The following is a 25,570-nucleotide window of genomic DNA, read 5'->3' on the forward strand; positions in this document are numbered from 1 at the left end:
ATCTTGACAATTCTCCTAAAATGTGCCCTTCCTATTTAGCTATCCTAGAGGAAGAGAATGATATCATAAACACCTTTCTTAATGTTACTTCACCTTCCCTACATTTATTGATGGACATTGACTTATTTTCTCCTAAAGTTGGTCCTTCCAATGGGGGCATGTTAGTGCAACAAGAGGTTATGAACACTTCTTTCAAAGATCTCCTTCCTAAGCATGAATCTTTGGAGAAATATGTTCATGTTCCTCCTAAAAAACACTCCCTTCATGAGGATCCTTTTGTGCAAGAAGATGACATTATCCATACATTTCCTAGTGATGGCATTTCCTTTTCCAACAAAATTCCCACTAGAGATGATGAATTAATGATAAATGCTTACCCTTCTCCTAAAGTTTGTCTTACCCATAAACATCCCTTAGAGAAAGAAGATGAAATAATAAGCAATTTCCTTAATTCTCTCTCCCCTAAAGATCATATTGAACATATTTTGAGGAAAGAGGATGAGTTTAACACATCTATTGATGCTCTCCCTCCTAAGGATGAGGAATTAATAAACAATGTTATGTCCTCTCCCGAAATTGACAATACTTCAAACATTCCTTTCAACCACTTCACTATTTGGGATGAACCATTAGAAGAAGGTGTAGATTATTCTCTACCCCATGAGAGAACCCTAGCCAAAGGGGATGAAATCAAGATTGAAAACTCCCTTGATAGTTTCTCACCTTCCTTGAATCTCAATTATTCTCCCTTTCCTCAACTTGGTTCTACTCATGAGGATACCCTAGTTCAAAGCAAGATGGTTAACATCTCTTTCAAAGATCTCCCTCTCAAAAGTGAGACTTTAGAGAGTAATGTTGATCCTTCTCCTAGAGAGTTTATTCCCCATGTAGATCCTTTGATGATAGAGGATGATATGACCTTTCCTAGTATTACTCTTCCTACTAGAACATCAATGCCTACCCCTTGTCTGTCTCCTAAAATTGATTTAATCCGTGATGAGATTTTAGTGCAAGAGAAGACTATCAATAATTCTTCCAACACTTTTGTTCATTCCTCTAAACCATCCTCAATCAATTTGATACATGTAAATGAAACACCTAACAAACCTCTTTTCACTGTCCAAGGTGCTTGTCCTTCTCAAAATTCTCAACCTTTAAATAAGCCTATCTTAGTGGTTCAAGGTGGTTATGCTAATGATTCTTTTTGCACTCCTAAGAAACCTATTATTACTGTGCAAGGAGGTTATTCTACTAAGAGCCCTTATGAGTATGCTAAGCAACTGACTAGAGAGAGTTATAATGCAGTTGCTCATACCTATAACACAAGAAATAATAGGCAACCTAATCCTCCTCCAGTTATCCCAACTTCACTTCCTCCTTCTCAACCTATTCTTCCTCAAGCTCCTCGTATTTCACAAATTCTTAGTAAGGACTATGATCTCATAGAACAACTTAAAACTACTCCTGCTAAGATATCCCTTTGGGATTTGATCCAAACTTCTTCTGCTCATCATGGAATGTTACAAGATGCCTTGAAAGATTTGAATGTTCCTCCACCTAATACATCTAGTAATATAGTGTCTTTGGTTAACTCTGTGATGAATCCTAAAGCTCAAATTGTGTTTACTCAAGATGAGTTGCCTACTAGTGAAATTCAACATCAATATGATCCCTTGATGATTGTGGTTATCATAAATGACACTGCTATAAGATGAACACTGGTAGATAATGGCTTTGGCCTTAATGTGTGTAGCATTAATCTATTGCATAAGATGAATGTGGATACATCCCTAATTGAGCCTAACTCTCATCCCATTCAAGGCTCTGATAATGTGGCTAAGTCTTCATTAGGTATTATCACCTTACCCATCACAGTGGGACCTGTTACTTTTCCTACTCCTATCCATGTTATGTCGGGAAATCTAACATACAACTTGTTATTAGGGAGACCTTGGATTCACAGTATGCAAGATGTCTCCTCTACATTGCATAGACAAGTTAAATTTATTTATAATAATAAGACATATACCTTGATAGGTGATACTAATTTTCAAGCTTGTTTGCTAACATCTACTTCCAAAGGGAGTTCTTCTAAGCCTCCCTCTTCTAGTGATGACTCATTAAACAAGATACCTATGGATGAATCATCACCCTCTGATAATCAAAATTCTTTGGATGAGTCTGAAGTTCCTGAAGAATATTCTCCTCAACTTGAATCTACACATGAAAAGGCTTTTGATCCTGAGAAGGTTCTCGCAGAAGACGATTGGGGATCTCTTGATTTCAATCCCACCTTTGTAGGTGAGTATAGGGTTCCTCCGAGAGAGCTTAAAGTTAAAAAGAAGGAAGAAACTAGAGATCAATCAGTCTTACCTGAACCTATGAGCAATAATTTTGTGGCCGCTTCTCAAACTTCTTCTCCTCACACCTCTAATTCTGAAGGATTTGATTCTTTGTCTTATGAAAAACCACCTTTTCTTTCTGAAATGGCTAATCGTTATGGTCGTGGTTTCCATATTTTGGCTAAGAGTGGCTATAGTGGAAATGGTTGTGGCGCAAATGAACAAGGAATTAAAGTTCCTTTAGAACATAACATGCATGAATATTCATTTGGACTTGGATATAATCTTTCTAAGCCCACCAAAGCATTTAAAAGACCATCTCTCAGTGTGAATGCTATATTTAGTAGTGATGATGATCTCACTTCAACTAAATCATCTTCTACTTCTATCAAATCTCATTCCCCTCATAAGGAAATCTTGGCGATGAAAAAATCTCTTTAGGACTCCCCTCAAATTTCTAAATCCACTTATGAATCTTCATCTCCTATTCATCATAAAGTCCTTTCCTCTAGGAATAAGGCTCTAATAAATTACACTCATCCCTCTTCTAAGATTTCTTGTGACTTTTCTTCTTCAATTTTTATCACTTTATACATGTTTTTGATCTCACTTATAGTTGAGCATTTAGCATGTCATATTCAAATACCTTATTCAATCTATCATGTCTTTAAATAACATTAATGGCTATTATGTTGCTCATCATTATGTGACATTGGTAGCTCATTTACTGGGGGCTCATTGTCATTCATGATGGTACAATTTCAAGTGCAATCGTATTTTTGAAGAAACATAATAGCCTAATTTTTCTATGTTATCTCTTGTTCCTATGGGGTAATAGTGTGGAAATATTGATCATCTTTTCTTTAGAATCCTCCTTTCCTAGATATGGGAGAAGAGGTGTATTCTCTTTCTTATCCTACCCACTTCTTGTAAGGAGCATTTTACATACACTAATGTCTTGCTCGCATGAACTCATGTGAGTATGTAGTACATTTTGCTTATGTCTAAATCTCTCCCTAGAAGATTGTGTAAGTCCTTCTCATTGTCCTTACCCTTGGGAAGCAATGATCTTTCCTTATTTTTATCTAAGGATCCACTTTTTCCTATTTCATGGATGGTGTGAACTTTATTACTTGATGTTATTCCTTGTATGCATTTGTTGTTTTTTGTTCAAGGATTCTCTCTTACAAGAGGTGTAAGTCCTTGACTACAACCTCTTTTGCACTTGGTAAAATACATCCATAATGAATTCACTCTCCCAATTGGGTTAAAAAGAGCGTCATCCTTCATTCAGAATCACTTTCACCTCGCAAAAGAAGGAAGTATTGCATTCTTATTCTCTTCTTTGTCTTATTCTAGAAGATGTTATATTTGTCTAAGACAATTCCTCTCGAGGATAGGTGTCTTTTGTACAAAGATCTCTTCTCCTCTAAGGATCTCCTTTACACATACTACAAGATATCCCTTTTCAACTATCTTATCCTTGCTTAAAGAGTGCAAAACTCTCTTGCATGGATCTATGACATTGTTGCATTTTTGGGGTATCTTCTTTTGTGATGAAGGTAGGTATCCTTGTTCTACTTTTCTTATCACATAAACATTACACTTTCTGAGCAATGGGTCATTCTCGGAACCAGAGCACAGACTCTTAGAGCGAGATGTCTCCATTTTTCTTTTATGCAAGGTGATTATTCTCAGAACCAGAGCACAGACTCTTAGAGTGAGATGTCTCCATTTTTCTTTTATGCAAAGTGATTATTCTCGGAACCAGAGCACAGACTCTTAGAGTGAGATGTCACGCTTTTGTACTATACATATACAGGTTGTAGCATACTCAGGCATAGAATCCTATGAGGTGCTTCTAACCTCACTTACACACAAATGCACGAGGTTGAGTGGAACTAGCGGCATAAGGCTAGACTTTCTCACTCTCCTCCCTTACATGGATCACCTAGACAGACTCTTTGGGCTAGTTTTCCATGCCCTTTTTCCCATGGATCACCTAGACAAGATCTAGGGGCGAGAAGTCCATGTTTCCTCTCTCACTATTCTTCTCATGGACCACCAATGTGTGTGTTCATGTTGCTTTTTCCTTTCTTTTCTTCTCTTTGCATTTTGTTTCCATTTACATCCTTCATCTTGCGTTAGAGAACTCTCAAATCCTCACACTCTTTGTTGTGTTGGAATTGAGGTTTAGTCCTCTTTCTTACCAAATGATTCTCCATTAGTTTTTGATCTCATATCAAATCTTCTTGTGAGCATTTGTCATCAATATTCTTTAACAATTCGAAGTGGTAAACATGATACCCTGTTTCAACTCACTAAAATTAGCAAGCCGAAATAGGGGGGGGCATATAGCTACCCTCAAATTTTCATCACTTTCCTTAGTAAGCATTAGGTGATTTTGTGATCTAACGTGTGTTTTGTAGGGTGCGGTTCCTAACTATGTACTGCAGATACCGCAGGGGGCTTCGTTCGAAGGACTTATGGATATATCCTTTTTCAAATAATGTTTACTTTCCTGTACTTTAGCTTTCATATGCATGTAGTGTTCATATGACCGCTAAAGTGGGGGCTAAATGTAGCGTCGTAAATTGTACGCACTTGCTAGGGTGGTACAATTTCACACCTAGTTTAGCACCCGCCTTGGTGCATTTTGCATTTTGCATTGCTCTTTCCCTTTAGCACTTAATTAATCAAATTAATTAGGTCTAAGTTTCTATTTCATCATCTTCCACATCATAAAGTTGGGCCCTTTCATTAAAGTTTGCCCCTTTCATTTTATTCCTCCAATACATCATTTAATCAAAAACCCTAATTAGGTTCTATTTTGAACCTAGGGGCTTGATTTCGGGGGTCAAAACATCTCGAAATCACCTGTAACTTTGGGATTCTCTCTAAAATCATCATATCCGACGGCCCTGAAAATTTGGTGAAAAGTTGTCAGGACCATGGCGCCCGGAGTGCACATGGTCCCGGACATTTTTCCTGAAATTTTAGGAGCGCAATCCAATCATAAAATAAAGCTTAACCCCAAGAAATTGGCGGGAGATTCAATCTCTAGGTCGGCCAAAAGTTGAAATTAAGACCTAGGGTTTCATATATAAGAGCTCTCTTTCTTCATTTGAAAGGATCCAAATTTTGGTTTCAAGGACCTTCTATGCAGCGAAAGAGTAGATCTTTGAAGACTTCAACAACATTCAACATCCATCCATCAAGCATTCATCAAATTCATTCATCCATTTAGGGCTTTGAAGACATTGAAGAGCAATAAGGGATCACCGACTAAAGATTGGCTTGTACCCCTCCCTTGGGGTTGGGTTTCGGGATTCGCACGACGCCGCAAGTTGCAGATCCGACGGAAGCAGACGGAGACTGAACTTCACACAAAATTCCAGCCCAGAAGACCAAGATAGGGGTGTGGGGAGCCCTAGTCCTACCAGGACAGGGACGCTGGGCGCCCTAGTCCCTGGGATAGGGGCGCTGGGCGCCCTGGTCCTTTTATCAGACAACAAGTTTTAGCATTTTTCTGACAGCTTTTTAGGTTGCAAAACAACAGTTTCAGGAGCAGAATCAGGACAGTGGTGCCTGCGCCCCCGTCTTGAACATTTTCACTCAGTTTTTAACTCCAGGTACGCATCTGCATTCTTGTCTTATCCTTGTGTTTATAGCTTTCCATTGTTTAATCTCAATTCTGCAATCTTGTTATTAGTTCATGCTTGCACTAACTTGCATCATTCTATCTATCATTTGCAACAAAGGAATAGAAATCCTAATAGGTAGCCCGTGGCTCTCTCTTCCACAAAAAGAAGTAGCCAATTGTGTGATACCTCTAGGCTCTTTCGTATTCCACAAGTGTGTGATTGAAAGTGAGATTAGGGCATGTTTGCTTAGTGTCACTTTTTCCCCCACACACTGCTATTTCGGTATTAATATTTTGGGTTCCGGTATTAAACTTTAAATTGCTAATGGTTTTGGTAATCTATGACAACTGATTCACCCCCCCTCTCAGTTGTCTTCTGGTTATTTGAATTGTCTAACAATAAGGGAAAGAATGCTCAAGCCTCTTTAATCCAAGTTTCACAACCATCTCCTTAGATACCAAATTGTCAATACTTCCACTATCCGTAATAACCTTGCAACACTTACCACCTAATTTACATACAGTCCAGGGAAAAGACTCCTTCTCTAAGTAGATCTGGTATCCTCACTTCTCTACTCCATCATGATTCTTCTAAACATAAGGGATTCTCCTTGCTCTGGTATATAGTCAGCTCTAGTAACTACACCTTGTGGTTCCTCATTCACTACACTTCTTTCCATTCCCTACTTACATTCATAAAATTTGTCTAGTTTACCCACACTTGAAACATTTTCTGATAAATTCCCTACTGGTACTGCCACTGCCTTTCCTCTGTGTTTTTTGTTCCAGTTCTTTACTCCACTTTGGTTTTGATTCTTCCTCAACATTCTACTTCTCTATAATCATCTACCCCTTGAATCTCTCCTTCCCTCTAGGGTTATTTGACTGTCTTCTTCTCACCTTCTCCTCAGCCTTCAAAGCATACTAGTAAGATTCTTCAACTATGGAAATCCTCAACATACTCATCTCATCCTAAATGTTAAATGCAAGTCCATTTATGTACCTCACCACCTTTTCTCTATCCATCTCTCTATATCCAAATTTAATCATCACCTTGTAGAATTCCTCAATATATTCTTTCACAGTCATGTTTCTCTATTTCAGGTTCTACAACTTCTTAAACGATTCCAACTCATAGTCTCCCGGTATGAACTTGGCCTTCAATCTTGCAACCATCTGTCTCCACCAGGTGATCTTCATTTCATCATTCTCTGCTCTGTCTTTCTATAATTCTTTCCACCATAAGGCAGCATGCCCTTTCAACTTAGTCTGTTTCAACCAGACTCTCTGCAGGTCCTTGACATCCTCAAACTCAAAGTAATCCTCCAACTCTCCGATCCAATCAATCAGATCCTCTAGGTTCAGCGTTCCAGAAAAGTTTGAAACTTTCACTTTATGAACTTTAATCATTTGTGCCACTACTCTCAAGAATATTTCCTCTCTTTTATCTTCTGGTTCTTCAGCCTCTTCTTCTTCAAGCTCTTCACCAACTTCTTCATACTCATCCTCAGATTCAGGGTTCCTTTATAAACTAGCCAATGCATTCTGGATTTTGTTCCTCACTTCATTTTTTAAGTCCTCCATCATCTTCTCTACCCTCCAAGGTTTTGTCCTTCTAGGTGGCACCTCCTTTTTCGCTCCGGTGAACTGCCTCAACTCGGCAATCTGACAACCGGTTTCAATTGCTTCTCCTCGGCAATATATTGAACACATGCGCAGCGTGCCTCCAATCGGCGATTTGTCCACCCAAAGGAATGCCTCAAGGTTTGCAAACAACTCTTCCACCAACCAGCTCATAACTAGCTCTAATACCACTTGATGCAACCATATTAGTGCAAACCTCAAAAGAGAATTGATCGGCTTATGCAGCAAGAGTAGCACAATAGAAGCAACAAGAAAACATAGTAAGATTACAAAATAGTTCATATTACTGCCTTAGAACTTCTTGCAACCAACCGGTTATCATCATACAATCATCATAGAACGTCCGATAGTTAACTGATTAAATGTAGCCTTCAAGCCAGATACAATCCAACCGAGACTCTGAGAGTCAACCGGATCACTAAATGTGAATCTAAATCCTTATTTTGATTTCTAGTTCCTCTATCCTCACAAATGATTACATAATACCATATATATACCCTCCGGAACATATCTAGGTCGGTCTCAAAAGATTACATTTACCAATGCAGGAAAATGAAATGTGTAACTAGGTCAGCCCTAAGAATGAAAGAAATTTCTCCAGAAAATAACAACCAAGAAGTGCAGTTCAGTAGTCCAAGGTCGACCATACACCAAAGAACATCAAACAAGACCCAAAATAGATCAACATGCCAAGAATTGCTCTGGTAATGAAGGAAATTTAATTGGTAAGCACAAGAACTATCCCAGAATGTAGAAACAGTCAATCGGAAGCGATAAATAACCGGAAAAGAACCCAAATGGACTGGAAATCTAGAATTAAGCACATGATCCATCTTGGAAACCGAAAAAATAGGATCTGTAATGAAAAGAAAGCAACTACCGATAAGAACATAGAAAACTACATACTGAACTAAAGAAGAACTAAACTGAAAGGAAATATTTTGGTTGAGAAAGATTGCTCATAGACCAGGGATGCTCTTGCATCACATCATTGTTGTGATGTCATGTTTTCTAAAATGGATCTTTGTTTTGCTTAGTAAAAAAATATACTTTAGTAAAATGGGCATAACTTTTGCATTTCTTATCAAAATTTTGATCTTTTATAGGCATTGGAAAGGTGATTTAGAGAACTATCAAATGGATAAGATAATTTATTAAAGGATACACCAAAATTAATATTATTCATTTGAAGTTAATCCTTTGTTTCTAAAACTTTAAATACACACAAATTTTGCATACAAAGTCTTGTTTTTTCACTTTTTTGCTTCCAAAATAATCAAAACATCTAAAAAGTAGTAAATGTTGAAACATTTTTATCTTATATACTAATGAGACTAAAAAATTTACATAGGTTATTATAGAAGGTTGCCTTGTTTTCTTTGATCCTATGTACACCTTTGTTGAAGTTGATGTGGAGAAAATGTCCTTCTATACCTCTCTATCATTCTCTCTATTTACTTAGGTATATCTCATTCTCCCCCCCTATCCTTATATCTCTCTTTCAAATTTATCTCTCTTGCTTTATGTTACTCTACTTCTATATATATCTTTCAGTTATCTCTTCCTTATCTACTTATCTCACTCCTTTTCTCATCACATCTAGAGCTTTCTCAAGTTACATATATCTCTACATATATCTCCCTATTTCTATTCCTATCTCTCCCTCTCCCACTCTATCCCTATCACTCCCTATTTCTATTCCTATCTCTCCCTCTCCCACTCTATCCCTATCACTCCCCATTTCTATATCTCTCTTTTCTCTATTTACCTCCCCCTCTACCTTCCTCTACCTATACCTATTTATTACTTGTCTCTATCACCTCCTTTCGCTCTCACTCATGTCCCCTCTATCTCTATCTCCCTATAGATATATCTTCATGTATATCTGTATCTCATTATCTCTATATATCTCTTATTCACTCCATTTATCCCTCCATTTTTCCTACTCTCTCTATCACTTTCTATCCATGTCTATATCTACCTCCATCTTCACATCTCTATCTCTTTCCCTATCCATCTCTCTTTCCATATCTCCCTTTGTCAATATATCTTCATCTATTCATGATTAATCTACCTCTCCCTCTCTTCCTCTATCACCGTCTCTATGTATCCCTCCCTTTCTCTAGCTTAATCTCTTTATTTACTTCCTCTCTATATATCTTTGTCTCTCTCCCTCCATTCTTCTCTACACCCCCTCTTTATATCTCCCTCTTTATCTCCCAATCTCTATATATCCCTCTATATAATCTCTATTTCTCTCTTTATCACACTATTTTAATCTCTCTATCTATTTGTGTTCCTCTTCCTTTTTATATCTCACTCTATGTACCCCTCTCTATCCAAACCTATTTATCTCTCTATATTTATCTCTATCTGTATATCTCTCTTTATATATATCTATTCATCTCCATCTCCCTTTATCTTCATTTCTATATCTACTTCATGTCTCCTTTTCTAGCTCTAGATATGTCCTCTTTCTTTCAATATTTATTTTTCAGTCTTTCTCCCTCTCTCTTCATAGACCTTAATATCTATATCTATATTTTTTTCTCTCTCTTTTCTATGTATGTCTATCTCCCCCTCTATTTATCTCTTCATATCTCTCAACCCTTTTATCTCTCCTTATTTGTAATTAAGAGGAGGGGATAGAGAGAAGAGGGAAGTATCAACAAAGGCAAAGGTGGAGAGAGGTTATAGAAAGAGAGGGTAATTAGGTGGAAGAGATAATGATAGAGAGAGAGAAAGAGAGAGATTTGGAGGTAATTAGGGGTTAGGAGGAGAGGACAAAGGGGAAAGTATCAACAAAGGGAGAGGAGAGATGGGGAGAGAGATGAAGAGAGAGACGGGGAGTAATTGGGGGAGGGGAGAGGCGAGAGAGGTGTGTGAGAGAGAGGGTAATTAGGGGCAAATAGAATGAGAGAAAGAGAGGGAGGGGGGATAGTAATTATGGGGAAGGGGAGAAGGGAGAGAGGGAAGTATCAAAAAAGTAAAATGAGGAGAGATGTTACAGGGAGAGAAGGTGATTGGAGGGAGGAGAGAATTAGAGAGAGAGAGAGAGAGTTGGGGTAATTAGGGGGTAGGAGGAGAGGGGGAGAGGGGAAAGTGTCAAAAAATGGAAAAATGGAGTGATAGGGAGATACATGAAGAGAGAGATATAGAGAGGATAATTATGTGGAGGGTGAGAGGGGGGAGAGGGAAGTATCAAGAGAGAGAGAGAGAAGATAATTTAGGGAGAGGGGGAGAGGTAAGTATCAACCAAGGCAGACAGGGAGATAGGTGTGAGAGGAAGAGGATAATTGGGTGGAAGAGAGAATGAGAGAGATTTGGGGTAAATTGAGAGGGGGGAAGAGGTAAGAGAGAGAGAGAGAGAGAGAGAGAGAGAGAGAGAGAGAGAGAGAGAGAGAGAGAGAGAGAGAGAGAGAGAGAAATAGGGTGATTGGGGGAACAGAGAATGGGAGAGATAGAGCTAGGGGTAGTTAGGGGGTAGTAAGAGTAGAGGAGAGGGGAAAGTATCAATAAAGGAAGAGAGGGGGAGATGTGGAAAGAGGTTCAAAGAGAGGGGTCCAAAGAAAACGTAATTAGGAGAAGGGGGAGAGGTGGGAGAGGGAAGTATCAAAAAAGGGAGAGAGATAGGAAGAGAGAGAGACAGGTGGGGAGAGGGGGAATTATTAATAAAGGAAGAGAGGGGAGAGATGGGGATAGATCCCCCTAATTACCCTCTCTCTCTCTCTCTTTGTTTATACTTATCTCCCCCCTCCCCCTCCCCCTAATTACCCTCTCTCTATGTCTCTCTCTTTATCTCTCTCCACATCTCTCCCTATCTCCCTTTGTTGATACTTTCCCCTCTCCCTCTCATCCTATCCACTAATTACCCCACTCTCTCTCTCATTCTTTCTTCCCCCCAATTACCCTCTCTCTCTCACCTCTCTCCCCTATGCCTTTATAGATACTTCCCTCTCCCCCATCTCCCCCTCCCCCTAATTACTCTCTCTTCATGTCTCTTCCCATCTCTACTCTCTCTTTGTTGATACTTTCCCATCTTCCCCTCTCCTCCTACCTCCTAATTATTCCCAACTCTCTCTCTCTCATTCTCTCTTCACCCCAATCTATCTCTTTGTTGATACTTTTACCTCTCCCCCTATCCTCCTACCACCTATTACCTCCAACTATCTCCCACATTCTCTCTTCCCTCCAGTTACCCTCTTTGTCTCACTTGTCTCCTCCTCTCCCTTTTTTAATACTTCCCTCTTTGCCTCTCCTCCTCCCCTTTGAATTTTGTTGCTAGGGATCGGAGGGAGATGTAGACAGACAATTATAGATCTTAGGGGAGAGAGAGTTAGATAGGGGTGATGAAAAGGTAGAAACATAAGTGTAAAGATTGAGAGAGATAGAGAAGGAATGAGGGATTCAATGAGAGTTAGAAAGATAGGTCTAGAGAGAGATGTATAAAAATGGACAAAATGAGAGAGAGGGAGAAATAGATAGGTGGAGTGATAGGTTGAGATCCTACGAGAGAGAGGTAGAGAAAGGAACCAAGAGAGATAACATTGTTTACCAAAATTTATTACACCTCTTAGTAAAATTTCTAAATTCTTTATTATTAATTACTCATTTAATGTTTCAAGTATTTTGAGATTATTATTACCAAAAAAAATCACGAGAGAGGGAAACCATATACAAAATTTGTGAGCTTTTGATGTTTCAAAAATGAAGTCTTAATTTAAATTAATTATAATTAGTTTTTAATATATAGAAACACTACCTATTCCATCTCAGAGAGCTCTGAATCACCTTTCCAATGCCTATAAAAAATCAAAATTTATATAAGAAATGTGAAAGTTATGCCCAGTTTACTAAAATATTTTTTTCTAAACTTTTAAAAATGGCTATCTATTTTGGTTTCCACAACAAATATCCATTTTAAATGGATATATCTATTTTGGTTTCCAAAACGGATATCCATTTTAAATGGATATTCATTTTGGAAAACATGACATCACAACAATGATACTAGGAATGTTGGCTTGATGATGATTGTAATATATTCATCATATGTTGTCATTGATGAAACACATACACACACATATGTTTATATTGTCTACCGGTATATAACTTCAAGTTGTTTATTCTACAACTGGTATGCTAGAGGTTATACTTAGAGGTTTATCTCTAACTGGTACTTTGTGACAACTGGTATATACATAGAAGACAACCAGTGGATACACATTAGTCAGTATCAACATTGAAGATCAAGCGGAGATTATATCAAAAGATTCAAGGATAATGGTTCATATATTTAACTCTAACTAGTATTGATTGTTCCAACCAATATTTGTTGATTTTGTGATGAGGTACCACAAATCCTAATGAGTTATCCCACCAAAAAAATGTGGTGGTATTTTTGTGATGAGTTTGTTAGGAATCGGGAAGGAAAATTGAGAGGGGTGGGGGTGAATCAGTTGTCAATAAATTACAACCCAAAACCAATTAATCCAACTTAAAACTTAGTGCCGGTAAAACAAACTTAATGTCAATAAAAAAAATTAACAGTTATACTAGTACTGGTATAACTTAATACATGAAACAAAAAGAGAAACAACATCCACAACACATGACACAAATATTTTGATGTGGAAACCCTATAAGGGGAAAAACCAAGGTGGGAAACCTTACCCACAATCAAATGATACTGTAGCGTAGAAATTAGGATTCATCACAAGATAAGTATATCAATCAAAACATTAAACATGATAGCTCAATCATAAGAAAACTCATTGAAATGAACCTAATTCTAAAGCACATTCAATAGAGGTATGAAAATAAAGCATTCAAGAGTAAAATTATGTAAACCAGATGTAGAGTTGAATACTTCTTCCATGCGGCTCCATTGTTGTTCTTTCCTCTTCAATGGGTTTGTGGATCTCACCTACAAGTGCATACACAATTGAAAGCAAAAAGCTCAAGAGTACTAGAAATGAAAGTTTGGTAGTTTTGATTGAAATTCGGGATTCATGAAGGATTCGAAGGGGATTCAAGAATCAAGGGTTTGAAGGGGGAAAATCATCCAATTTATAGAAGAATTGGATAAATGAGCAAATTAGCATGAAAGAGATTTGAATAGAAATTCAAATCAATAATAGCAAAGTTATGACATATTGCTATGCAAAGAGGCTTATGACAATTTTATGACAGATTTTATGACAAATTGCTATGTCAAGACAAATTCTATGACAAATTTCTATGTCAAGAGTATGACGCATGAAGCACCAAAATAGGGAGAACTAGAGACAAGTTAATTAGGTGGAATTTGAATTAGGAAATTAGAAAATAGGTGGAAATTAAGAATTAGAAATTAGAAAATAGGAAATTGAAATTGATGAAAATTAGAAAATAGAAATTGATGGAAATTAGGATTTTAGTGAATTAATCAATAATTTTTCATTTATTAATTAATTCACTCACAAAGAGGAATAATTAGCCAATTAAATAAAGATTTAATTGTAAAGAGAGGACTTAGGATTAATAAATAATTTAGTAATCCTAGAGGAAGAAATGACAAATTAGGTTAAATGAATAAATCATAAAACCCTAAAGAGATGAATTAGGTCTTGATCAAAGATAATTGACTCGATCATGATTTTGAATTTGATAAATGACCAGTGTGACAAAATGATTCGATTAATAAATGCGCCAATTGACGAGGAACAATGACAAATTGATCCAAATTGACACAATTGAGACAGACAATGATCGATGACAATATGATCGCAATATGACAAGATTGACAAGGACAAAGATCGACCAAAATCATGACTGAATGTTGTCGAGAAGACCAAATTTGAAAGTGAGACAGATGAAGAATGCAGAAGAATGACTCGATGCTAGCAAATGATAAAGATCAAGTGCGTGACATAGGAGAAATGTTAATGTGATGCAAAAAACCTAAAATGAGGCAATGCGCAAATGTTAAAGTATGATTCTGCAAGCGTTGACCATTTTTAGGTGTCTACAGATACTATTGCAGATAGTAAGTGAATACAATAATGGGGTATGCACATGCAGAAAGGCCAACCTCCTAGAGCTTGCTACTCAATCACAAAAGAGGAGTCACACTGACTACAATTGGATGGTTAAATCCAATAACAATGTACTGCTTCAATATAGCATCTGCAATGCTGGATTCAGTACCGGTTTAAGCTCTAACCATGAGTGCCAAACACCTCCATAACCTTTCCTTCAACCTTTAGATAATATATGTGTGATTCACACAAGGATCTGCTTATTTTTGCTCTACAGTGATCTTCAATATTCACACACACTCATAATATGATCTTCAATAAGATCTTACAATTATTTATACAAAACCCTAAGACCTTATCATTAGGTCATCTCACTAAAGATATTACATTTAAATCAATTACAAATAAGTCTTGATGTGATACAATATGTCGGCTCAATACATTTACACATTATCCAATCAATAAACCATTTCCAAAACGTGTTGTGTTGATCTAGACCATGATATCTTGTACCGGTCCATAACCTAGACTTATCTATCGGTAAAGGAAAATATGTGAACTTGATTAGACCAATAAGAAAAACACCAAATCCAAACATCCAATCCATGTCTTCGACATAACCAAATGATCTACAGATGATAAAAAGTCATCATCACTACCTGAGCTACCAGTGAAACATATACCAGTGACTATGCATAAGCCAATATCCATGTTAGGACCACAATGTGTCGATTCAACAATAAACCAATATAACCAGAGTGCCAAATAAAAAATGTAGACCTCCAGAAAGATAAGTGTTGACATCAATGACAAAACCAATGCAACACATGATGAAGTCATCCATAATACCAATAGAGTTATGATCACTTGACCAGATACACTGCACCTAGGAAATTGTGTTATGATTTCTGTGGGCCGACATGAAATCTTAATGTCTATATATTGACATTATAATGAACTATTTTATATGAGTGAAAGTGATATGTTGTGTGTGAAAGTCAAAAGAGTTAAGTTTCAGAGTATGCATAAGAGCAATGTTGAATATGTTTAGAAGGATCTGATCAAGCAAGTATTGTGCTACTTAGACAGATCAAACCAATCCTTTTATTTTCTAACAATCACAACAGAATTCAAATACCCTAACCGGGTAAGCTCTAACAAGATTCTTTATACAAATCCTCTAACAGTGTGATCCATTAGTTTGGGTTCAGAAATCCTCCACTGAGGTTACTCCTAATAGGGTACTACCTTTAACAGGGTACAAGCTTCTAATCAAGTTGTGGGATCTCTAAAAAGATTCACTCCTAGTAGAGCACTTTATAGACCCTAACCGGTCAGCTATCTATTACTGCAGATAGTTAACTTGTGAGTTCCATCTCATTGTGGTTTTTACCTATTTGGGTTTTCCACGTACAAACACTTGTGTTATGGTGGATGTTATACTTATTGTGGATGTTGTTATATCATTTTGGATTACATGCATTGTGTTTAAAAGTTTTGTTAAGTTCATCTATTGGTTAGTGTTTGAAGTAGTTTTATTTTTGGTGTCACTGATTCATGCCCCCCTCTCAATGCTTTTCAAGTCCATCAATTGGTATCAAAGCCTAACTTCTTTGAAGCCTAATCGCTTAGAAGGGAACCTTGAAACCACCATGGGAGACATGAGCTACCTTGAGATGGATAGAGAGCTAGAAGCTAGTAGAAATGAGCTTGAAATCCTTAGGATCAAACTGAAAGCTTCACAAGTCAAAAGGAGAGAGCTAACTGAATAATTGTTAGAGATATCTAACAATAGTTCTTCAGATGAGGCAAATATTGATACTTTAGCCAAGGAAGTTGAAAAGTTAAATGGTGAGAAACTAAATCTGAGGAGAGAGCTAGAAGGTCTTACTATCCACATGAGTCAGGAACTGGAAGCTAGAAGAGTTGTTGAAGATCTTATCAAGGAAAGAGATCAAGAGATTGCCAAGATCAAGCAAAAAAATGCTACCTTGCATGAGCATTTGAATGCTGAAAGAGAAGAGAAGGAGAAATTACAGCTAGATCTTGAATTAGCATCATCTCAGAGAGAAAACCTGTCAAAGCGTAATGAAGATCTCACCAAACAGCTTACTGAAGCTAATGGGAAACTGGAAAAGTTCAACAAGAGTTTTACCTTGCTTGAAGAACAAATTCAATCACAAAGGATGAAAGGTGATACCTCTGGACTTGGTTTTCATACAACTGAAAAAGGTGAATCATCTGGTACTAAGAGCAACACTCTTAAGTACAAATCTGCTCCTAAGATCAAGAAGCCTACCATTAAGAAGGTCTTTAAACCTGTTTGTTTTGTTTGCCATAAACCTGTTCACACTACAAATGTTTGTATTGACAAACCTAATAGAAATGCAAGCTACAATACCAATGCTAGGTATGTGTCCAAGAAATTTGAAGGTCATTTCTTCACATGTAGATTGTATGGACATAGATCAGTTGAGTGTAGATATGGAGCAAATAATCCTGTACCACATATGCATCGAAGACCAAATGGCAACTGGATGAGGAATTTTGACAATCGGGTCAACATGAACTGGCAAAGACCCTACAGAAATGGGTTTAGTCCATTTGAGACGGAAAAGGTAACAAATTTTATTTGTACCATCTGTAATAACTTTGGTCATGTGGCTATGAACTGCAGAAGAAGAACTAGGAGAGGAAATGCAAGACCTTGGAAATCATCTGGTATGGCCTGCTATCACTGTAACAAATCAGGGCACTTAGTAAAATTCTATAGATGCAGAAATAGCAAACTGGTCATTTCTTCTAAGGATCAAAAAGGAAAGAAGAAAGTTAATGTTGAAGAAACCAGAGAGGAAATGAATCGGATATGGAAGAAGAAAAGTGATGACTCACCTGGAGAATAAATCGCTCCTTCACCCAGTGAAGAGAACACTGGACTAGTGAATTAAGCCTTTGAATATGGCTTAGGGGTCTCAATGGTAAATCCACCTCTGCACCCCTTGAGATGAATGAGCGGTAAGAGAATTTTGAAGCATGAAATTTTGATAACCTTTTTGTTATCAATCGGTTTTCTCCTTGAGTGGTGAAATTAGGGTTTGTAACCCTAACTAGCAAGCATTTAATGCAGTAGGTAAAAAGGATAAAAGCAATTTTTTACTTTGTCATTTTTAGCCTAACGCATTCGAGAAATAAATTTGGAGCGCTTGCTAAGCTAAAAGAGTTTGTTGGCTGATAATTGTCGAAGTTGCATTGTGTTTGGAAATCAAGCTAATTTGAAGATTGCAGAAGATTGAACTAGTGTGCACTTGGGATTTCAACTGGTAAACGAGGCAGGGTGAGTACAAAAAGGTATTTCTTTGAAAATCCTGCTTTGAATCTTGTTCATTTGAAATGGCATCATCTTCAAAGATGGTAGAAAGGTTAATGATTACATCTGAGCCAATGGAAGCTGTAGAGGCAGAACAAATTATGTCATATAATGCATTATCGCAAGTTCCGAGTGGAGTTTTAGTAAAGGATATTTGTCAAGTTATATTGATTGTAAGATAGAGGATCTAGGTTCACTATACATTTACACTCAGCTAAAATCCCTTTGTGATGAGAATGGAAAGATTCAAACACAGTATGCTAGGGTTTTCGAGAAAGGTTTTCACAATGTTGCTTATTTTCTAGAAGATTTTGAGGAAGAGAATATTAGAATTATTTTGAGTCAGGTTCATGGTGAGAACATGTACTTAGAGAGAACTCACACAATCAGCAAGGAAGCCAATCAAGCTGTAACTGGTTATTTCTCAACCAGTGAAGTACCCAAGCTAAGACAAATTTCAAAAGAGACGGTATTCTCACTAACCGGTTCAACATGTGATAAGCGTGCTTTTTCTGTTAACAATATCAGAGACCCGGTTGTGAAATTGGTAGCAATAGTGATAGGCTACCAGGTATTTTACTCTAGTAGACTAAATAGTGTTCCTTTTGCAACAATTCATACAGCTTACAAGATGATAGTTGAAAATGCAGATCATGATCTTTGTGAGGCTATTAGGAGACAACTGTTTCTAAATTTGCAATCTATCAAAAAGGACAGCGGTCTAAAGTTCAAGTATGGACAGCTATTGGTAGGGTTATTCTTTTATTTTCAAAATTTTCTACCAAGAGTAGGTTATATTGAATGGTCAAAGGACCTATTGGTATCTGCACAAATCAAAAACAACATCAAGGTTGTAAAGAATACTTTCCCCGGTGCTATGAACAAGTATTTCAATGAGTTTCAGAAGAAGATGAGCATGAGAATGAGATTTCCTGAAGATGTGGTAAGTCATTTTGCAAAAGACATTGTTTTCATAGTTACCACTGATTTTGTTTTGATGCAAGCAATTGAGCCAAGGAAAGAAGAAATAGAAGATATGAGTTATGAGGTGAACCATGACTTATTGGTTGGTTATGCTAATAACCTATTAGCATATCCTGAAGATAAAAAGAAGGCAAAACTGGATATTGTGGTATTCCAGGATGCACAAGCCAAAACCAGTATTGCTCCTGCCACAAGTGGGAAAGGAAAGAAAAAGAAAATTGATGAAGCACCTCCAGCGATAAAGAATACAAGGGTGACTTAGAGTATCCAAACCAAAAAGGAACCGACACCCAAAGTCTATACAAAGAAGGATAATGTACCAAAGAAGAGAAACCAGAAACTTATTCTCCAAGCATAATCTGAGGGTACTGATACTAAAGAAGAACCTAAGAAGATGAAAGCTACCGATAGAGTAGCAAAGACAGTAAAGGAAGTGCCAAAGGAAACTATGCCTATTGATATTGCATCTTACAAGCCTGATACCCATTTTGAAAGAATAATGAAGACATTAGTGAGGAACAGGTTTGACAATGTCAAAGAACATTTTGATTCCTTCATTGAAGATGAGAAGAAGCAAGTCATTGAATAGGTAATCACTCATTTGTGTCATTACAGTAGATATCTACATGATAGGAAAAGGATATCTCAAATTCTTTGTACACTATTCTATTAGATAAATGGGAGGAAGCAATAAAATTGGAAAAAGAAATCATTAATGAAGTATTTGTACAATATTTTCCTAAATTTTCTAAAGATGAAATTAGTGCTTTAGTTGATCAGTACAAAATTCAATTTTCTTTCAAAGCAAGAATATTGAAGCTACTTAGTGGAAAGAGGGCAATTGTTGAAATTGAGACCCATCGAATAGCCTATGAAATCAAACGGATGGAAGAACTCATTCATTCCTCTAAGAATGAGGAAGATGTTGTTAATCGATTGGAAATGGATGAAGAAAAGATTGTACAAGCTAATGAGGTCTATCCTATCAAGATGAAGGATGACACCATTATTCATGTTGATGATGATGTTCAAGACACAATTGATCTATCTGGAGACAACATTGCACCAGATATGGAACCTCCTAAAATCATTGATACATAGATTACTTTAGTTGAGAAACCAGAAACTCAACCAAAAGTAGACAATCCACCAGAAACAGAACAACCGGAGAAACCCCAATCCCCAGCAGTCTTACAAGAAATTCAGAAGGAGTCTTTGGAAAATGTTGTCACACAGACTTCTGAATAGGAAGCAGAGAAAAATCTAGAGAAAGAAATCATTAAGGTTACATCCTTTGAACCGGCAAAGCCATTAGTCACTCCGCAGACTAATTAGGATGATCATGATTCATTAGTTATTTTAGGGCTTATCATTGTTGACAACATGAGCACATCTAAAATGATGAAGATTGCAAGTGTTATGCAATCTAGAGTGCATAAGAAGAGACTTAAAGAGAAAAGGGTTGAAGCTGAAACAATTCAAAATGCAGTAGATATTCTATCTAGTCTACTACCAGAAACTTCTACAGCACATCTGACATCCCCTATTAGCAAACCTGGTTAGTTGGTCACTGATGCATCTCATCGAATCAAGTCACTTGAAGAAGCAACACTAACCTATGCTGAGAAAAGTCACAAGAAGAAGTATGGAGAGAAACTTGCAAAGGACATTGACACTGGCAAAAAGGCTCTATCACATAATAAAGATTTGTTGAGAAAAGTTGTTGAAATAGGAGGAAAGTATCTTGCTTCTACCTCTAATGTTTCATTCTGTTATTCTGATATCACAAAAAAAAAACAGAAACAGAGCAAGAGCTAGAAAGGATATGCAATGCATATATCCCACTTCAGGACTCTATATTTGCTTTTAGCAAATCTATAGATAATTTGCACAATAGGTTGGAGATTTATGATCATGAGAAGGCAAAGAGACTTCGGTCTCTCAAGGAACTCAAGAGTCTACTCACATCACAAGTGGACATACTTCAGAGAGCCTACTCTGATGTAGAAGTTATCTTAGCAACTCAAGAAACTTGTACACTGGATTCGATGGAAGAATTCGATACACAACTTATGTCTACAAAAGAGTACACTGAGAACATGCTAGCGACATGGACAAATGCCATATTCCAGTTGAAGTAGACCTTTAAGGATATTTTTATGAGACTAGCTAATGCATGAACTTTTTTTGTAGTTGTTGTTGTATATGTTGAACACTTTGATACAAATTTTCTCTATATATATATATTTCACTTTTTCAATTTGGCATTGTTGTCAAAGGGGGAGCAGAAATATGTATGTGTGTTTTTGAAAATTTTGTATAATGTATGCATTAAGGGGGAGCATGTGTATATGTGTAAATTTTGTTTTGTATGCACACTTAGTGGTATTATTGTAAAATTTTCTAATTGTTGCCGTCAATGCAAAAGGGGGAGATTGTTGGATTGATGATGATTGTAATATATTCATCATATGTTGTCATTGACGAAACACATACACACACATATGTTTATTTTGTCTACTGGTATAACTTCAAGTTGTTTATTCTACAACCGGTATGCTAGAGGTTATACTTAGAGGTTTATCTCTAACCGGTACTTTGTGACAATCGGTATATACATAGAAGACAACAAATGGATACACATTAGTTGGCATCAACATTGAAGATCAAGCAGAGATTATATCAAAAGATTCAAGGATAACGGTTCATATATTTAACTCTAACTGGTATTTGTTGACTTTGTGATGAGTTACCACAAATCATGATGAGTTATCCCACCAACAAATTTTGGCGGTATTTTTGTGATGAGTTATGATCACTTGACCAGATACACTACGCCTAGGAAATTGTGTTATGATTTCTTTGGGCCGACATGAAATCTTAATGCCTATATATTGGAATTACAATGAATTATTTTATATGAGTGAAAGTGATATGTTGTGTGCGAAAGTCAAAAGAGTTAAGTTGCAAAGTATGCATAAGAGCAGTGTTGAATATGTTTAGAAGGATCTGATCAAGAGAGTATTGTGCTACTCAGACAGATCAAACCAATCCTATTATTTTCTAACAATCACAACAGAATTCAAATCCCCTAACCGGGTAAGCTCTAACAAGCTTCTTTGTACAAATCCTCTAATAGGGTGATCCATTAGTTTGGGTTCATAGATCCTCCATCGAGGTTACTCCTAACAGGGTACAAGCTTCTAAACAAGCTTTGGGTTCTCTAACAAGATTTGCTCCTAGCAGAGCATTTTGTAGACCCTAATCAATCAGTTATCTATTACTACAGACAGTTAACTTGTGAGTTCCATCTCACCGTGGTTTTTACCTATTTGGGTTTTCCACGTACAAACATTTGTGTTATGGTGGATGTTTTACTTATTGTGGATGTTGTTATATCATTTTGGATTACATGTGTTGTGTTTAAAAGTTTGGTTAAGTTCATCTACCGGTTAGTGTTTGAAGTAGTTTTATTTTTGGTGTTACTGATTCACCCCCCCCCCCTCTCAATGTTTTTCAAGTTTTTAAAATTTTTAAAAAGATCTAATAAAAAATTCATAGTTAATTATTTACTTGCCAAAAAATTACAAAAGAAATGTGGCATGTATGAACATGTGTTCTCTACTTATATTGAAAATTTCAAAAAAAATATTATGTTTTGTTTGCACTTATGTTTTGCAGACATATACTTGTAGGACATATGTTTTTCTTAAAAATTAAGATTAATGAGATATATTTTCCTTCATAATTGTAGTTATAGCATCATAGATTATACACCCTAAATTAGGTTGTCCAAATCCACAATTAGTTGGGACTCACCTTAGTATGTCTCATTGTACTATACATTATAGGACTTCCTCAGGAAAATAGTTGCTTATCAACTCGCCCTATCGCCTCTGAACCCAGAGTAGGAAATGCAGGCCAGTCCCATAGAATATTTGCCGCAATAGAGCAAAGGCAAGCTGATCACCAAGGCACAATTATTGAAACCATAGGTTTGTTAAAGAGTAAAACTATATCTATTTTATTTGATTTTGGAGCAACTAATTCCTTCATATCTCCATCCTTAGTAGAAAAGTGTAGGCTAGTGGCCAAAGGGCAAGGAGTTAAGTGGCATGGGCTAGTGGTGAAAGGGCAAGGAGCTAAGTGGCAGGTAGAACTAGCCTCTGAGATCAAAATGACCATAGATTTATGTGTCCAAGAATGTGAATTGGGATTAGGACCCTTGGATTAGGACCCTTCACTACAAAGGTAGACCTTCATGTAATCCCTCTTAGCTCTTATGGGGTTGTTTTAGGTATGGATTGGCTAGAGGAGCATGAATCCAACATAGAGTGCAGAAATAAAACTATATATTGTATTGATGATTTTGGTGAGCATAGAGTGATAGTAGGTATTCAGCGACCCATATCTCTCCGTATGATATCTACAATGCAACTCAAGTGATGCATGCGAAAGGGATGTCAACTTTTTGTAGTCTCAGTTAATGATCTTGATGAAGAGGAAAGTAAGGAAGTAACACTTGATCACCCCTTACTTCAAGAGTTTGCTGATATATTTCCTGAGGAAGTCACAGGAATGCCTCCAAAAAGGGATATTGATTTTCGTATAGACTTGGTACCGAGAGCAAAACCCATCTCCAAGGCTCCATATCGCATGACTACTCAGGAACTAAGTGAGTTAAAGTTACAATTAGAGGAACTATTGGAAAAGGGTTTTATCAGTCCTAGTGTATCACCATGGGGTGCTCCAGTGATTTTTGTAAAGAAGAAGGATGGTTCTCTTAGGCTTTGTATTGATTATCCACAACTCAATAAAGTTACCATTAAGAATCGATACCCACTACCCTGTATTTATGACTTGTTTGATCAGATGAAAGGGGCAAAGGTATTTTCCAAAATTGACCTTAAGTCAGGATACCACCAGCTAAGGATCCTCGAGGATGACATCTATCATACAACCTTCCATACTCGATATGGCCACTATGAATTCACTGTGGTGCCTTTCGGTCTAACTAATGCTCCTTCAGTATTCATGAGCCTTATGAATGGAGTATTCAGAACTTACTTGGATAAGTTTGTGCTATTTTTCTTAGATTATATACAAATGTACTCAAAAACAGTGGAAGAGCATGAACAACATCTACGCCAAGTGCTACAATGCCTATGAGAGAATTAGCTATATGCTAATGTTGATAAATGTGAGTTCTTTCAAACTGAAGTTAAGTATCTTGGTCACGTTATCTAAGGGGAAGGAATATCTGTGGACCCAACAAAGATTCAAGCCATAGTAGAATGGCCAACACCTGCTAATGTCTCAGAATTAGTTCGTAGTTTCATGGGCCTAGACGGCTATTATCGACATTTTGCTATGGGTTTTTCCAAGATAGCTCACCCTATCACTTCCTTACAGAGGAAGGGGAAGAAGTTTATTTGGACCAAAAAATGTGAAGAAGCTTTTCAATGTTTAAAGGAAAAGCTAGCCAGTGCTCCAATTTTGGCAATACCTGGCCCCTCAGAAGATTTTATGGTCTGCACAGACCCTTCCTTGGAAGGCATAGGGGTAGTGTTAATGCAGGAAGGTAGAGTTATTTCTTATGAGTCTAGGAAGTTGAAAGACCATGAACTCAACTATCTTACTCATGATTTAGAGTTAGCAGCTATAGTTCATGCCTTGAAATGATGGAGACATTTCTTGTTAGGACATCGATTTGAACTCCATACATATCACCACAGCCTTCAGTACATATTTACTCTGCCTAATCTCAATGCCAAGTAGCGCAGGTGGATGGAATTTTTGTGTGAATATGATTTTGAAGTAAAATACATTCAAGGAAAAGAAAATATAGTTTTGGTTGCCTTGAGCCGTAGGAGGCATGAGATATCAACAATAATAGTTGAAGTTGATTTGAAGAGTAAGATACTTAATGCACTCCCATCAGATGACTAGTATCAAGAGGTCCGATCAGAGATTGCTTCAGGCAGAACACTAGAAGGCAGATATACTGGATATTCAATGGATATTGATGGTCTTCTTAGATGTATGGGACATATTTATGTTCCACCCTTTGATGGACTTTGAAGATTAATTTTAGTGGAAGCCCATCATGCACCTTACTCGGCACATCTTGGTGTCAAGAAGATGCATGCAGATTTGAGGCAGCTTTACTATTGGGTAGGAATGAGGAGAGACACAACAAACTTTGTATCTTGTTTCCTTGAGTGTCAAAGGGTGAAGGTAGAGCACCAACATCTAGTAGGATATTTATAGTCCCATGTAGTTCCAGAATGGAAATGGGACATCATTTCTATGGATTTCATAGTTGGCTTTCCTACATCTTCGTGATTTCATGATGCCATTATGGTTACCATTGATCAGTTGACCAAGGTCACTCCTTTTTCTCCTCTTAGATCTTCATATAGAGCATCTTCAGTAGCATAGATTTTTGTCAGAGACATTGTTAGATTACATGGAATTCCATGTAAGATTATTTCAGATCGGGATCTAGTGTTCACTTCGGCTTTTTGGACAGCCTTGAAACATGATTTAGGGACTCAGCTAAACTATAGTA

Source organism: Cryptomeria japonica, chromosome 11 (genome assembly GCF_030272615.1).
Source record: "Cryptomeria japonica chromosome 11, Sugi_1.0, whole genome shotgun sequence".
NCBI lineage: Eukaryota > Viridiplantae > Streptophyta > Pinopsida > Cupressales > Cupressaceae > Cryptomeria > Cryptomeria japonica.